General features: G+C 40.3%; 1 long non-coding RNA gene across 1 annotated transcript in view; it reads right to left on the minus strand.

The window, feature by feature from the left end:
* Positions 1-1,273: 1,273 nt before the first annotated feature.
* Positions 1,274-17,415, minus strand: part of LOC124720471 — a 36,277-nt gene continuing 20,135 nt past the window's right edge. Inside the window, exons 3-5 of the long non-coding RNA XR_007006169.1 lie at positions 13,130-13,738; positions 12,729-12,907; positions 1,274-1,561 (exon numbers count right to left, since the gene is read on the minus strand). This is a non-coding gene — a long non-coding RNA (uncharacterized LOC124720471). The remainder of the gene's footprint in view (positions 1,562-12,728; positions 12,908-13,129; positions 13,739-17,415) is intronic.

Raw genomic sequence — 17,415 nt, forward strand, 5'->3', positions numbered from 1 at the left:
GGGACTGTTCAAGCTGGTGGAGGATCTGTAATGGTGTGGGGCATGTGCAGTTGGAATGATACTACTCTGACAGGTGACGCATACTTAAGTATCCTATCTGATAACCTGCATCCATTCATGTCCAATGTGGATTCTGACTGACTTGGGCAATTCCAGCAGTACAATGCTACATACCATACACTGGAATTGCAACAGAGTGGCTCCAGGAACACTCTTCTGTGTTTAAACGCTTCCGTTTGCCACCAAACTCCCCAGACATGAAAATTATTGAGCATACCCTGGGATGCCTTGCAAAGTGCTGTTCAGAAGAGATCTCCACCCCCTTGTACTCTTATGGATTTATGTTCAGCCCTGCCGGATTCATGGTGTCAATTCCCTCCAGCACCACTTCAGACATTAGTCGAGCCCATGCCACATCGTGTTGCGGCTCTTCTGTGTGCTTGCGGGGACCCTACAAAATATTAGGCTCGTGTACCAGTTTCTTTGGCTCTTCAGTGTATATTTCTGGTATAAATTAGGCCAAGTATTACTCATACTCCTCTTGTTCCCTGGATCAGTTTGGATGTCCTTCTGGACATTCCTTTGCTTTAAATTTCTTAATTTATGAATAGGGTTGATTAGGGCCGTACTATACTTGCCTTTCACCCTTCCCATCGCCAATAGCTAATACTGTTGTTTACAAAAAGTCCTTTATATAAAAGCTTCAGTATTGTTACGTACAAGCTCTTGCTGATTCGCCTAGCCACATCTTGTTGAATATGGTCGCTAATGTTAGATTTTTATATTTTTGTTAAAAAATCAATTCACAACTTGAGAATATATGTCCTTTATGGTAATGTAGACTATAAATTCTGTCATTACATGTGTTAAATGAATGGACGTTTATGTTTCACAGTTGCTAATACTGCTCTGCAGTAAAACAATTACTTTATTGAAACTGCTTGCAGCTGTCAGGTTCTTCACTTGAAGAATGTCCATATATTTTAATACATTCACTGGTATTATACTTACATAATGTGGTCGCTGCTTGCAAGGTGCGGGTACCTTGTAGTCTCGAGTATCTAGTTTCTTGCAATAATTATATTATGCCCTCTTCTACCAAACTACTACTTCCATACTGCTTACGGGCTTGAAACTGACTGTCACGACTTGCAAGGGTTTCTGTCAAATTTCTTGACAGTGGAGTTGAAATTCGTTGATTGGAATCTCACTCTGAAGTCAATCTTACCTCACAGTAATCGATCACTACTGAAATAAATAAGGAGGAAAACACTTCACACAAGCAATGAGTTTATAAACTGTGTACCCAGATTTAACAATTGTCCATATTAACAACTGTCCAGTTTAACAATTGTGCAATTACGAGCTTGCTGTTCAAAGTCTGATTAACAACCTTCAGTGTGTCCCATTCTTCAGAAGCTCAATACTGTGAAACTTCAACACTGAAGGAACTCCAAGGTGCAGCACAGATCACTGCAGGCTCCGAGACGTATACTTGTGATAACGTACATAAGTGTGTCGGGTGGCCATCTCACACTGCTGCACGACGACTTTCTAGCACCTCGAACATAAAAGAACACACAGACCAAAGCTAGAATAGTATTAAACACATAACTAATTCACTTTAACAAATCCTATATTTAAATGAGCACAATTACTTAGTTATTTAAAAGGTCAAGGTAAAAGCGCGCTCCCTATCCATTCCGCAATTATAAAATAATTATGTACCCTTACAATACCCGAGGCAGACAATTCTTCTGTGCCCATCCATTCACTGAGCCAGCTTACTGCCAGTCATTTCTATGTAAGAAGCTGTGCAGTGAACACACGTTAGCTGGTAAACAATAGAGATTCTACACGGTTCATTCAAAAAGTTCCGATACTGATGTTATTCCTAGTGTACGAGCAATGTCAGTGCAGTAACTACGGTGGCAGCTCCAACTAGCAACTATAACAACACATATGCACTCAACCAGTCAATTGCGAGAAGCCAGTGTTAAATGGTCAGCATGTGGCCACAGTGTGTCGACGTCACTTGTCACAAACCGACACGGAGCAACATCTCTAAACCAAGTGTTCAAGACTTTTTCAGAATGTTTTGAAAAAGAGAAAAGTACGTGCAAATTTTGTCCCACACACCCTGATTCACAAACAAAAACAATGACACACGAATGACTGCACCAACTCAACTGAATTGCAAATCGCAGACAATTATTTTCTAAAAATAATCATCACGGGTTATGAGACTTGGTGTTATCAATACAGACCTAGCACAAAATGACAAGATGCAGGTATCTGCATGAAGGGTTAGCACTTTGACAATGTAACCAACACTTGAGCCAAAGTGATGTGCGAACTGAATGACATCCCAAAGAAGTACTTTCTTGATAGTGTCGTAGTTGTATGAACATTGTGTATGTTGTACTTAAGTGGGGCAGATGGAGGGGGAAACTATGTAGAATACAATACCTGAAACATTAAAACAAACCGTAATAACTTTCCACTATTTTTTATTAATCCACTTTCAAAACATTTTGGACAGATGGGGTAGAATAACCATTTGTGTTAGTGACACAGGAACCCTGTTGCTTAGCATGCCCTACAGCATGACTCAGAGACTAATACACGTACTTTAAGTGCTTTTGAATGTTATTTTTTAAAAAGTATATTATTGTACTTAAAAAAGTTTGCTTCAGTATATCAGTCAGTAGAAGAATTAATAGCATTTATCACCTGCAAGGGTACTGATATTGATCCTGTCCCAGAGAGAGATTGAATCTGCCCTTACACATCTTTGATCCAGTGAATTAGCATCACTGATGGGCAAGCCCCTTTGTACTAGCAGGGTACTGCTCGACACCCACCATTTGCTTTGGCATGTAAGTGATGTAGTCTCATCTGAGACTTCTTAAAGAGAGGACCATGAGTGTGCACACAGTACGCGATCAGGAATAAAAGGCATTATTTTGAGGACCTGAAATTATTTGAATAGTCAGGAGATGGTTTTAGATTATGGCCAACTGTAAGGAACTTACCAGCAACGGGAACATCGATTAAAAAGTGCTAAATGCATAAATGCAACTGCAGAGTGAGTGCGATTATGCTCAGAGAGATAACCTTGCTTGTGATTTGAGTACAATAAAGCACGTGCAGTCAAATCAATGTGAACTTCATTTAACCTGGCCATGTTAATGACAGTATTTTGGTCAGTGTTTTGATGAAAACTGTGGGGAATGTAGATGGGGCACATGTCATCAGGCACACAGTTAAGAACTTTATTGAAATGATGTGTGTATCCTCCACGCCGTTGCAATCGTCAAGGCCGATTACCTATTAAAAATCAGACAGGCAAAGTAGGTGAGTTAGCTTAAATAAAAGGAATGGCAACTTACACACCTAACAGAATTACATGCCCTTCTGAACATTATGATCTACCACAAACCTTGTTTTGATATCATGAACTGTTCAGGAAATAAAAGGGGATGTTATGCCATATACACCATCCTGCTTTGTGTGTGTGTACAGAGTGTATTACTATTAGTGGCAAAAACTGCAACTGTTCAGCAATAGGAGTAGAAATGTTACAATAAACCTAGGTCCACAAACGAGCCATTTGTGAGATAACTGCACATGTGTGGTTCTGGGTGAGACGCCACAACTGTTCTTTTCAGAAATCTAATCAGAACTTGTCACGAAGCAAGCTCGGATATTTTTACTACCCTTCTTGTTTTGTCATCTGCCTCCTTAAAATTCATTTTTTTTCATGTCTCACTAATTACCATTAACAATTGTGAGTATAATCTGCATTTCCAAAAAAGAGAAAGGTTGACCCTGAGTTTTAAAGAATATAACACAATTTTGTGCTTAGTTTTATGTATGTAATTGATTTTCTAATCTATTTCGATTATCCCTAGTTAATATCTTTTGTTATAGGGTGAAATTAGTAATTGTTTCGTAACTTAAATTCTATTTTTGACTTATAAACAAATATAATTTCTGTACTAATTATAAACATTTGAAGGAACAACTAACAGTACGCTTAAGGGATCTATTTGGCTTTATTCGAAAACATGTTAGCAAAGCCAGTCCTTAATTAGTTCCAAAGTAATCAACAGTTTTGTCAAAAGTACTGTTTGCATAACAATGTCTGTTAATTTCATCATTTAAACAAATAATTTGGCCTAACTCTTGTAACAGAAGAAACTGTTAAAAAGAACCAATTTTTCGATGTATTCAGTTAATAGAATGTGTTAAGTTTCGATTGTAATTTCTGTAAATTAAACATTGAACAACGCATAGTTTCAATACCTATTATTGTGAGGATATATAAGGGCCCGATTTTTGGTATTGAGGCAGTCAGTCCACAGCTGAGTTTCAGACAATAAACCTGTGTTGGTTAGAACAACAACAATGCATCAACTTAACCATAAAATAAGTGTTACACCACAGCAACAATGCATCAACTTAACCGTGAAATAAGTGTTACACCAATAGGCCATGCGTTAAAGCAATGACAGTGTCTGTTAAATTTATCTGAAAGACTGTGATTGTGTGGTTAGGTTGTTACTGCTCCTAGATGTTCAACAGAAAACTATTGTAGCAGTATGTGGAGGTTTGCCTGCAAACTATTAATGAGGCTTATCAAAAGTTAAACAATAGTACACTGGCCATATAACTGTGTGATATTGAGGGTTTGTGAACAGGGAAAGTAAATAACCATGAAACGCAACTGTACAACTACCGGCTACATCATTTACAGTAATCAGTGTCGATATTACAAACCCCATTTTTCAGCCAGTGTAGCAACGCAGTACCTCGACACCGAGGACAATCAACGAAGAAATAAAGCAGGTGATCGTCACAAACTGGAAGGAACTAGTTCTTTTCCATGACTCACCATTCACTCACAAAAATAAGTAAAAGGAAGGTACACTGCCTAAAATTCAGGTCATTAAACCTGTATTTTTATCTGATCTGGTCCTATCTTGAAAGAATGGTAGTGTTATGTGCCTAGTAATTTTCAGATACAAAAGTTTTAAATTCTGTCTGCTGTAAAAATTGAAAATATTACAACAAAACCCTAAATATTTTTTATCTAGTGGAAAAATTCATTCTTGTTATTTTTGATACTTTTGTTGGAAAAAATACAGTATAAAAACTATAACAACTGTAATTGAAGTGTATCGGCAGTCATCATTCACCGTCAGTATTACCATATGGGTTCCCACAATGAAAAAATTAATCAATATTGTCATTCATAAATAAAAATTGATCCATTTTAGTTGATGTGAGCCTATTTCTCTTCTCAGAGCATTCTGTCCTGGTTTTGAAAATATTCGTTCACAGGCCACTGCTGTTGCTGTGATACATACTACTTTTAGAGCCAATTGATACAGCACTGGCCACAGACTTTTTCTTGTTTCCCGCCAGTTTAAGACATCAGTGTTTCTACGCAAATATCCCTCCACTAAATATTTGTTCAAACTGACAATTACTGCAGTTTACAGGTCATGACTTGCTTGAAGCTGACTAACAGTTTCATTCAACTCCTCCCAGATTGAAGAAAACTCACGTGTCACAGTGGTAACTGTTTGAGAAATGAGATTTTATTTACTTTTTTTTTTGAAAAACCAATGCTTTAATTTCTGTAACAGCCTTCTCTTAGCAGTCCTGAAATGTTTTGTCGTAAGAAAATCCTTGCCTTTGAATCAAGAGTCCAGTAACATTGCCCAAGTTATCAACTCGTTGCTGGAATATAACACCAAACCAATCTGATAACCATTTAAGCAAATTATCAACCAATGACTATTTCTTTAGGCTATTCTTTATTTTTGTCTTTAAAAGATTTTAGTTGCCATTTCACTAATCTTGGCACAGTTTTCATTTCTGAAAGTGAGACTGTTTTCTCCAAGGATGCCTCCTTTGGTTACCTTATCAAAAACTTTCAAAATCTGTAAACCCTACAGCATTATCTCCCAGTCTGTATCTTAAGTTTAAGGTGATCAATTTTCCAACTAAAATAGCAAGACACGAAATTAGGTGATCTTTACAAGAAACAAATCTTTGCAACAGTTTGCTTAAAGCAAAGGGTCTCTGCTTAAGAAACGTAGCGACTAGCAACATCTTTAGCATTGTCAATGGTTTTCTTTATGGAATTCTGAATTGTATGTCGCACAGTGAGGTTTAAAGAAGCTTGGGATAATATGGGGAAATTTTAGAAGCGTAGCAGGTAATTTCATGTTTGACACATTTTCTCTTATTATGGAAATTATTTTAAAATTGATATTGTATTTGGGATAACAGACTTTACCCAGTTTGAGACGTTTTCTGCATTGTGTCTGTCTTCGAATTGTGAGCAATCTAAAAGGTATGACTTTAGTTCACTCCTCACACCTATGAAATGTACAGCGAGTGCATTGAAACTAATGTTATTTACACTCATCCACACATCATATGTAAGGCACACTGCCTTTGCAGGGCCCAAATCATTTTTTTATTTTATCAAATAATTCATTATGTAAATTAGGCATTCATGAATCTCGGAGGCACTGCACATCGGACTTACAAACAATGTCCTACCACTGAAAATAAAATTTATTACAAGCAGAGACCAAACATAGCAGTCAATCTGAGAGAAACAATGACTAAGACATACCAAAACATTAATCTCGAACATAAAGATCAAATGCTTTATGAAAAAGCTTTTGCGTTCTAGGATAAGAGTAGGCAAAGTAGAAGCTGCAGCTGATCCCATTGTCCCAACAAAAGAACTAAACCAGTCATTGAACCGTAAACAAAACACAGACTTGATTGTGTAAATCATGGAATACTTCTAGATAAGCTCAAGTACTGTGGTTTGAATCGGACAGTGCTCAAATGGTTTAAATCATACCTAACTGGAAGAGTGCAGAAAGTTGAAGTAAGCAGTTCACATAGTATGCAAAAAACAGGTGATTTCTCAAACTGGGGAACAATCAAGAATGGGGTGCCGCAAGGTTCGGTCTTGGGTCCTCTGCTGTTCTTAATATATATTAATGACTTGCCATTCTATATTCACAAAGATGCAAAGCTGCTATTTTTTGCCGACGATACAAGTATAGCTATCACACCCAACGGACAAGAATTAACTGGCAAAATTGTAAACGATGTTTTTCAGAAAATCATTAAGTGGTTCTCTGCAAATGGACTCTCATTAAACTTTGACAAAACACAGTATATACAGTTCCACACAGTAAATGGAATGACACCATTAATAAACATAGACTTCGATCAGAAATCGGTCGCTAAGGTAGAATATTCAAAATTTATAGGTGTATGCATTGATGATGGGTCGAACTGGAAAAAACACACTGAAGATCTGCTGAAACGTTTGAGTTCAGCTACTTATGCTATTAGGGTGATTGCAAACTTTGGTGATACACAACTGAGTAAATTAGCTTACCACACCTATTTTCATTATCTCATTTTGTATGGCATCATATTCTGGGGTAACTCATCATTGTTAAAAGAGTGTTCATTGCACAAAAGCAATGTAATTAGAATAATTTCTGGAGCTCATCCAAGATCATCCTGCAGACACTTATTTAAAGAGCTAGAGATCTTCACTGTAGCCTCACAAAATATATATATATATATATATTCACTTATGAAATTTGTTATTAACAATCCGAACGAATTCAAAAGTAATAGCAGTGTACATGACGACAACACTACGGGAAAGGATGATCTTCACTACTCAAGGTTAAATCTAACTTTGGCTCAGAAGGGGGTAAATTATGCTGCCACAAAAGTCTTTGGTCACTTACCTAATAGTATCAAAAGTCTGACAGATAGCCATATAGCATTTAAAAGGAAATTAAAAGAATTTCTTAATGGCAACTCCTTCTAAACATTAGATGAATTTTTGGATGTTGTAAGCTCTCTCTCTCTCTCACACACACACACACACACACACACACACACACACACACACACACACACTCTCTCTCTCTCTATATATGTCATGTAATATTTTGTGTAATGTAGCATCTTGTATAGACAACGTTCCACATCATTACGAAGTGTCATATTCATGATCTCTGGAAGAAGTACTAATCTAATCTTACTGATTATTTTGTGGAGGTAAATGACGGTAATCATGACAAATTCTTTCTTGAGCTGACAATGCTGTTGAAAAATCCTTCAGCTCAGCATTTACTGCACAGGACGGCATTGCAGTCCAAATGATCAAGCTTATTGTACATCCACTACTGCTCATAATAACTACTGCTCCTTATACCTTTAAGCTCTTGCCCAGACAACAGTCCAGAAACACTCATTCCCATCAGAATATAAGCAATACAGATTCGACTGCTATCAAGAGTAGCAGGATCATTCTGTCTGATGGAAGAGTGAATGTAGACATCAGAAAAAAGTGAGAGTGAAAATTTTAAATGAGCAGATTAAAGAATACAGAAACAACTGAAAGGATTACCTCAGAATAATAGAAGAGGACAGGTTACCAAAATTGGTGATAATCATAACCGGGTGGGTAGAAGATATTTCGGAAGGCTGAGGAAAATCAACAATTTCAACCAAGAGGGTGTTATAGGCAAATGCCTAATACATGTAGAGAGAAGGAGATGACATATTAAAAACATTATGACTTTTTATGTAACTGCAATTTTAGTAAGTTTTGTAATTACATGTAAAACTCTGGTCTGATGTAAGAGGACTCCTGAAGGCAATAATCTGTTCAGATTAAATGAAGAAATAAAACATTAAATATAATACACAGATTGTCCCAGATGAATGGTCAGTGTTCAGGGATGTGACAGAAACGATCATTTGAAGCAAAAAACTAACACATTTCATGTTAACATATGCACTACTCTGAATGGTTTCCGAGATAGAACATATTTAATGGACATTGTTACATATTTTCTTATTATTCAGTACTCTGTCATTGGTGGCACTGTACCATAGTAGTGCTGGCAAAGTCAAGATGAACAATTTTATATAGGGCACGTAGTCTATCAAATCAGGAAACTACCTCAAACTGGTTTACCTACACCTCAAACCATGCGCATTGTGCAAGATTTTCCATATTCTCTCACTCTCTTCATGCAACCTATAAGTCCTCGAGAAAGAAAGAACAGGACCTTTTTAAAGGAAATTTAACGTAGTTTAATTTAGTACCACAAAAAGTTTTCACTAGATATCACAGATTTCGTGTTATTCAAGAAAAACATACAAAAGTAACTTTAAATATGTTCTGTCTCTCAGAAACCATTTGGAATAGGGCATATTTCCATATTGAGTTTTTTGCTTCAGATGATTATTCCTGTCATATCTCTGAATATTGACTATTCCTCCTGAGAGAGCCTTTATACACAGACTATCATGTGTGTTAAAATTATTGTGTGTTATACATACAATTATATTTAGCATCCTGTCCAGCCAAAGTAATTAAAATGTGCATAAGGGCTACTGACACACCAACAATAGCAACTATGAATGAAACAGACATAGAAGAAGACATAACAGTACACCTAACAAGAACACTCACACAACAAGAAAACAGAACCACTACAACACAAGAAGACAATGACTAGATCAAATCAAATTACAAAGAATAAAGAGCAAATTACATAGAATAAAGAGCTGAACTCAGACTGAGAGGTGCTCAGTAGAGACAGTGAATTGCAAGCTCTGTATCACTGTCCCAGAGGTGCAGAGAAAGAAAGACGCCTCAAGTTGCCGTGTGGTCTGCTCCATGTGATCTCGTCTGTGAGAGTGGCGGAGAGCAGTGGGCTAGCTTGCAATCCGATCTGTAAGAGTGGTGGGGAGCAGTGACCTAATGAACTACCTTGCAATCTGATCCCCGAGAGAGGTGGGGAGCAGTGAGCTAGCTTGCAATCCAATCCATAAGAGTGGTGGGGAGCAGTGACCTAGTGAGCTACCTTGCAATCTGATCCCCGAGAGTGGTGGTGAGCAATGAGCTAGCTTGCAATCTGACGCAAAAGAGTGGTGGGGAGCAGTTACCTAGTGAGCCACCTTTCAATCTGATCCCTGGGAGTGGTGGGGAGCAGTGAGCTAGCTTGCAATCCGCTCCTTAAGAGTAGTGGGAAGCAGTGACCTAGTGAGCTACCTTGCAATCTGATCCCTGAGAGAGGTGGGGAGCAGTGAGCTAGCTTGCAATCTGATCCCTGGGGAGCAGTGAGCTAGCTTGCAATCTGATCCCTGAGAGAGGTGGGGAGCAGTGAGCTAGCTTGCAATCCGATCCATAAGAGTGGTGGGGAGCAGTGACCTAGTGAGCTACCTTGCAATCTGATCCCTGAGAGTGGTGGGGAGCAGTGAGCTAACTTGCAATCTGATCCCTGAGAGAGGTGGGGAGCAGTGAGCTAGCTTGCAATCTGATCCAGAAGAGTGGTGGGGAGCAGTGACCTAGTGAGCTGCCTTGCAATCTGATCCCTGGGAGTGGTGGGGAGCAGTGAGCTAACTTGCAATCTGATCCCTGAGAGAGGTGGGGAGCAGTGAGCTAGCTTGCAATCTGATCCATAAGAGTGGTGGGGAGCAGTGACCTAGTGAGCTACCTTGCAATCTGATCCCTGGGAGTGGTGGGGAGCAGTGAGCTAGCTTGCAATCCGATCTGTAAGAGTGGTGGGGAGCAGTGACCTAATGAACTACCTTGCAATCTGATCCCCGAGAGAGGTGGGGAGCAGTGAGCTAGCTTGCAATCCAATCCATAAGAGTGGTGGGGAGCAGTGACCTAGTGAGCTACCTTGCAATCTGATCCCCGAGAGTGGTGGTGAGCAATGAGCTAGCTTGCAATCTGACCCAAAAGAGTGGTGGGGAGCAGTTACCTAGTGAACCACCTTTCAATCTGATCCCTGGGAGTGGTGGGGAGCAGTGAGCTAGCTTGCAATCCGCTCCTTAAGAGTAGTGGGAAGCAGTGACCTAGTGAGCTACCTTGCAATCTGATCCCTGAGAGAGGTGGGGAGCAGTAAGCTAGCTTGCAATCTGATCCCTGGGGAGCAGTGAGCTAGCTTGCAATCTGATCCCTGAGAGAGGTGGGGAGCAGTGAGCTAGCTTGCAATCCGATCCATAAGAAGTGTGGGGAGCAGTGACCTAGTGAGCTACCTTGCAATCTGATCCCTGAGAGTGGTGAGGAGCAGTGAGCTAACTTGCAATCTGATCCCTGAGAGAGGTGGGGAGCAGTGAGCTAGCTTGCAATCCGATCCATAAGAGTGGTGGGGAGCAATGACCTAGTGAGCTACCTTGCAATCTGATCCCTGGGAGTGGTGGGGAGCAGTGAGCTAACTTGCAATCTGATCCCTGAGAGAGGTGGGGAGCAGTGAGCTAGCTTGCAATCTGATCCATAAGAGTGGTGGGGAGCAGTGACCTAGTGAGCTACCTTGCATTCTGATCCCTGGGAGTGGTGGGGAGCAGTGAGCTAGCTTGCAATCTGATCCATAAGAGTGGTGGGGAGCAGTGACCTAGTGAGCTACCTTGCAATCTGATCCCCGAGAGTGGTGGTGAGCAATGAGCTAGCTTGCAATCTGACCCAAAAGAGTGGTGGGGAGCAGTTACCTAGTGAACCACCTTTCAATCTGATCCCTGGGAGTGGTGGGGAGCAGTGAGCTAGCTTGCAATCCGCTCCTTAAGAGTAGTGGGAAGCAGTGACCTAGCGAGCTACCTTGCAATCTGATCCCTGGGAGTGGTGGGGAGCAGTGAGCTAGCTTGCAATCCGATCCATAAGAGTGGTGGGGAGCAATGACCTAGTGAGCTACCTTGCAATCTGATCCCTGGGAGTGGTGGGGAGCAGTGAGCTAACTTGCAATCTGATCCCTGAGAGAGGTGGGGAGCAGTGAGCTAGCTTGCAATCTGATCCATAAGAGTGGTGGGGAGCAGTGACCTAGTGAGCTACCTTGCATTCTGATCCCTGGGAGTGGTGGGGAGCAGTGAGCTAGCTTGCAATCTGATCCATAAGAGTGGTGGGGAGCAGTGACCTAGTGAGCTACCTTGCAATCTGATCCCTGAGAGAGGTGGGGAGCAGTAAGCTAGCTTGCAATCTGATCCCTGGGGAGCAGTGAGCTAGCTTGCAATCTGATCCCTGGGAGTGGTGGGGAGCAGTGAGCTAGCTTGCAATCCGATCCATAAGAGTGGTGGGGAGCAGTGACCTAGTGAGCTACCTCGCAATCTGATCCCTGGGAGTGGTGGGGAGCAGTGAGCTAGTGAGACAGCCTATGATCCGATTGGTGAGAGTGATGGGGAGGGCCGAGCTGTGGGGGAGGGGAGTGAAGCCTCACTGCGCAGTGGCTGAAGGCTGCAGCTTTTACAATCACTGGCAACACATTCCGAGTGTCATGCTAAGTCAAAGGATGAGAAACAGCTCACTCAAATGTATGTAAACGTTTATTGAGCTTCTGACATTTGAGATATTCTTTAGAAATCGAGAGCAGAAACATGATGCTGGAAGTGTTTTCTGCCTTAATGTATCGTACTGGAGAGCTCATGTATCGTTTGAGTGTGGTCAGCGCAGTGGATTGGGAAACAAAGAGGCGCAAGTTTGATTCCCTGCTGGATTGAAGATTTTTTCCCCACATAGAGATTGATTGTTGTGTTGTGCTTGCTTTCATATCATCACAATTAGCATGTCTCTTGAGATGGCTGAATGGGTAGAGCCCAACAGACAATAAATTGAAAAAAAAATTGTACTTTCTTTGTTTTCTGTTGTCATGTATTACCTTCTGCTTTTCCTGAAGACAGGAGAGGACCAGGAAGTAAGTGATCCAAGTGGAACTGAGCTGGATATATCAGTTGTTTTAAAACAAAACACTGAAAATCTTTCTAAAGAGTAGATGATCCAATGTTGAAATTTTTGAAGCCACTCCTGTCATTAAGATAATTCCTTCTCCTCTTCTTGCTAATCATGTAAAACAAATAACATTAAATTATTTGTGAAAGAGAGAGGGGAATTATAGAATTTGATTGAATTATGTTACATTTGCTTCTAGACTTACATTTGCTTCTAGATCCACAAAATGCATTAATTCTGGTCCACAGCTAAACTGATTGAAGTTACTGAACAACTTACTCACTAATATTAAAAAATAAAAAAGGAAAAAACAAACAATTAGGTCCCTACCGTATAAACTATAATCTGGAATGATTTTGTGAATATTACGAGGAGGTGCGTGGCCGATGAGACTGCACACGTGTGATGGAAGATGATGGCTGCTACCAGGCAGGGCTGATCCGAGCAGTAGCAGCAGTGACTCCAGCCGACGGTCACCTACACCCACAACCCAAGTGCTGAGCAACCTTTTGCAACCTCCCTTCAGCCATACCAGTCAAGTGTGCCACAGGAGGAGTATACCCAAGTCTAACCTCTGCCCTGGAATTCTGCAAAAATTTCAGCTTGGTCTGTTCTTATGTTTTATTCGGCATTTCAGGTTCTTTGTCTGGCCAATCAAATTATTAGTTAGCAATTCGTGTCACTCTTGAGTCACAACCTCGTTTCCACTCCTAAAAATTGTACATCTGACAAAAAAAGTTTCTTCCATAGACATTCCAGAAAAATAGTTCACTAACAGTTCCTTCAGACTCTGCAAACTCTATACCACAAAGAGTTGGGTCTAATCTTTTTGCTTTAAGTCCTGCTTGTTGTCCACTATCACTGACCTGAAAAGCCTCGGTTCAGTCTCTCGGAGCCACAACTACAATTTTCCTGGAGGCTCACCTGTAGTGTTGTATTCTGCCGAAGATACAGCTCCATTAGTATCAACAAATCACAGACCCTTCTAACTACGTCATATTGTTTGCGTTCCATTCCAGTGGATAAACTGGAATACCAACAATTCATACACAAAAATAAAGTTCTCTCTCTCTCTCTCTCTCTCTCTCTCTCTCTCTCTCTCTCTCTCTCTCTCCCCCCTGTCTCACACACACACACACACACACACACACACACACACACACAATAAAAACATCCCACAAAAAGGAACACAATACACAATGACATTACACACAAACTCACACATAGAGTAACAAACATTCTAAAGAAACAAGGCCTCTATGAAGAATAACAAACAATAAATACCATAATTCAAAACAGAACACTGACATGAAAACTAACAGAAGAAATATTTACGATAATGCAAGAGGATTATAGTATCCAAAATGGCATAGCAGACAGTAAACCACTGGCAAATACCAAACATATATAAGCAACAACTCATTAAATTTGGCCACAGACAGGAAATAATTATTAACACACAGTCAAAAATAGTCACCGACCACAAACAACATATAAATGCATTACAAAGCTGACAATAGTAGGAAATAAAGATGCTTATACAGCTCATGTGGTGTGCAGACAAGTGACTGCAGCATTGGAAAACGAAAGAAAGCTTTGCCAACAAAATATTGAGAACACACATAATGTGTCATAAGCACTTAGTGCAAGTAATAACAACAATATTATGAACAGGACAGATCGCTACTTACCATATAGAGGTAACTCTGAGTTGCAGATAGGCAGAACAAAAAGACAGCAGTACATTTACACTTTTGGCCAAAAGGATGAAGGCCTTTTGGCCAGACACTTAAATATACAGCGGTCATTTCACTGTGCCTGCTTGCAAATCACTGCCTCCTCTATATGGTAAGCAGCAATGTGTCCTCTTTGTAATACTGTTGTTATTCCATCCTGGACTTCCCACTATTTGTAAGTAACAAAAAATATATTAAGCAAAGCAGACCATGCCATGCTGACAAACAGAAGCATATAAAACAAATTGTGTGTGATGTAACTAACTGGGGATGGTGTTTTACTATTTCTTGTTTGTCTGAACCTGCACATAACTTCCATAATTCAGTTTAGCAACAGCTTGATTTATAATTAAAATTAAAATACAAAATTAGATAACTGCCAATGAAATAAAACTATGGTTTATAGTATAAACCAGCCCAGTGCAGAATAATTACTTCTTTAAAGAAATTTGAAGGAGCTGTGGATGCAAGAAGCAAACTAGCACAGGCAAGAGGGCGTTTCTGGCCAAAAGGAGTCTACTGGTATCAAACACAGGCCATAATTTGAGGAAGAAAGCTCTTGGAATGGAAGCCTGAAGTGCAGTATTATACGGGTGTGAATCTTGGACTAAGGGAAGAGGACTAAAGCATTTTAGATGTGGTGTTACAGTAGGATGTTGAAAATTGGCTGGACTGAGATGATAAGAAAAGAAGCTGTCCTCCACAGAACTGGTGGAGAAAGAATCATAAGAAAACACCAAGAAGAATGGACAGGATGATAGGACATGTGTCAAGGTATCAGCTAATAGCCTCTGTGATACTAGAAGGAGCTGCAGAGAGTACAAACTGTACTAGGGGAACACATATTGAAATACATCCCACAAATAATTGAAGATGTTGAGTATAAGTCTACTCTGAGATGAAGAGAGGTTGACTCAAGAGAGGAAGTTGTTGCAGAGTGAATCAAAGCAGTCAGCTCTCCAACGTGGAACAGAGCATAAAAAAGACTGCTGTCGTTTTCTTCAGTCCGAAGGCTGGTTTGATGCAGCTCTCCCTATCAATCTATCTTGTGCAAGTCCCTTCATCTCTGGATAGCTACTGTGGCCTACACCCACTCGAACCTGCTTACTGTATTCAACCCTTGCTCTCCCTCTACAGCGTTTACCCCCCGAACTTTCCTCCTTTACTAAACTGGTGATTCCTCGATGCCTCTTGTTGTGTCCTATCAATAAACCCCTTCTTTTAATCAAACTGTGATATAAATTCCTTTTCTGCTAAAAAAAAACAACCTACACAGAGAAAACCATACCCAGTGACATTAAAACCATCACTGTCAGCACCCCCAAAATGCAACGGCATTAGATAGTACGAGGGTTGACTGAAAAGTAATGCCTCCACCTTCGTAACTCTTCAACAGTTGGCAGCATTGGTATGCGGCAGGTACTGGTTTGTTCCGAAGCCTCTTCTCTGCAGCTCCAGTCAGCGGGAAGCCTTAGCATTGAATGGTTGTGTTGTTACAATGTAAAGTATGGAACCCTGCACAAGCGGTTGGTCAGTGTGATTTAAGAAACGTGCAGTCATTGAATTCTTGACAGCAGAAGGTGTCACCCCAAAGAAGATTCATCAGAGAATGAAAGCAGTTTATGGTGATTGTGTCAATGTGAGTACTGTGCGTCGCTGGGTGAGTACGTTTAAAGATGTTGAAGCGGTAAGACCTGACCTGCGTGACAAACAAGGAGTTGGATGTCCTATGTCCTGTGACAGCAGCCACCGAGTTTCGCAAGCAAATGTTGACAGATTGATTGAAGACAATCGTCGCATCACTCAGAAATTGCAAGCACAATCAGCATTTCACAAGAATGTTGTTGTTGTTGTGGTCTTCAGTCCTGAGACTGGTTTGATGCAGCTCTCCATGCTACTCTATCCTGTGCAAGCTTCTTCATCTCCCAGTACCTACTGCGACCTACATCCTTCTGAATCTGCTTAGTGTATTGATCTCTTGGTCTCCCTCTACGATTTTTACCCTCCACGCTGCCCTCCAATGCTAAATTTGTGATCCCTTGATGCCTCAAAACATGTCCTACCAACCGATCCCTTCTTCTAGTCAAGTTGTGCCACAAACTTCTCTTCTCCCCAATCCTATTCAATACCTCCTCATTAGTTACGTGATCTACCCACCTTATTTTCAACATTCTTCTGTAGCACCACATTTCGAAAGCTTCTATTCACTTCTTGTCCAAACTATTTATCGTCCATGTTTCACTTCCATACATGGCTACACTCCATACAAATACTTTCAGAAACGACTTCCTGACACTTAAATCTATACTCGATGTTGATAGATTTCTCTTCTTCAGAAACGATTTCCTCGCCATTGCCAGTCTACATTTTATATCCTCTCTACTTTGACCATCATCAGTTATTTTACTCCCTAAATAGCAAAACTCCTTTAATACTTTAAGTGTCTCATTTCCTAATCTAATTTCCTCAGCATCACCCGACTTAATTAGACTACATTCCATTATCCTCGTTTTGCTTTTGTTGATGTTCATCTTATATCCTCCTTTCAAGACACTGTCCATTCCGTTCAACTGCTCTTCCAAGTCCTTTGCTGTCTCTGACAGAATTACAATGTCATCGGCGAACCTCAAAGATTTTACTTCTTCTCCATGAATTTTAATACCTGCTCTGAATTTTTCTTTTGTTTCCTTTACTGCTTGCTCAATATACAGATTGAATAACATCGGGGAGAGGCTACAACCCTGTCTCACTCCTTTCCCAACCACTGCTTCCCATTCATGCCCCTCGACTCTTATAACTGCCATCTGGTTTCTGTACAAATTGTAAATAGCCTTTCGCTCCTTGTATTTTACCCCTGCCACCTTCAGAATTTGAAAGAGA

This window comes from Schistocerca piceifrons, chromosome 11 (assembly GCF_021461385.2).
Source record: "Schistocerca piceifrons isolate TAMUIC-IGC-003096 chromosome 11, iqSchPice1.1, whole genome shotgun sequence".
Taxonomy (NCBI): Eukaryota; Metazoa; Arthropoda; class Insecta; order Orthoptera; family Acrididae; genus Schistocerca; species Schistocerca piceifrons.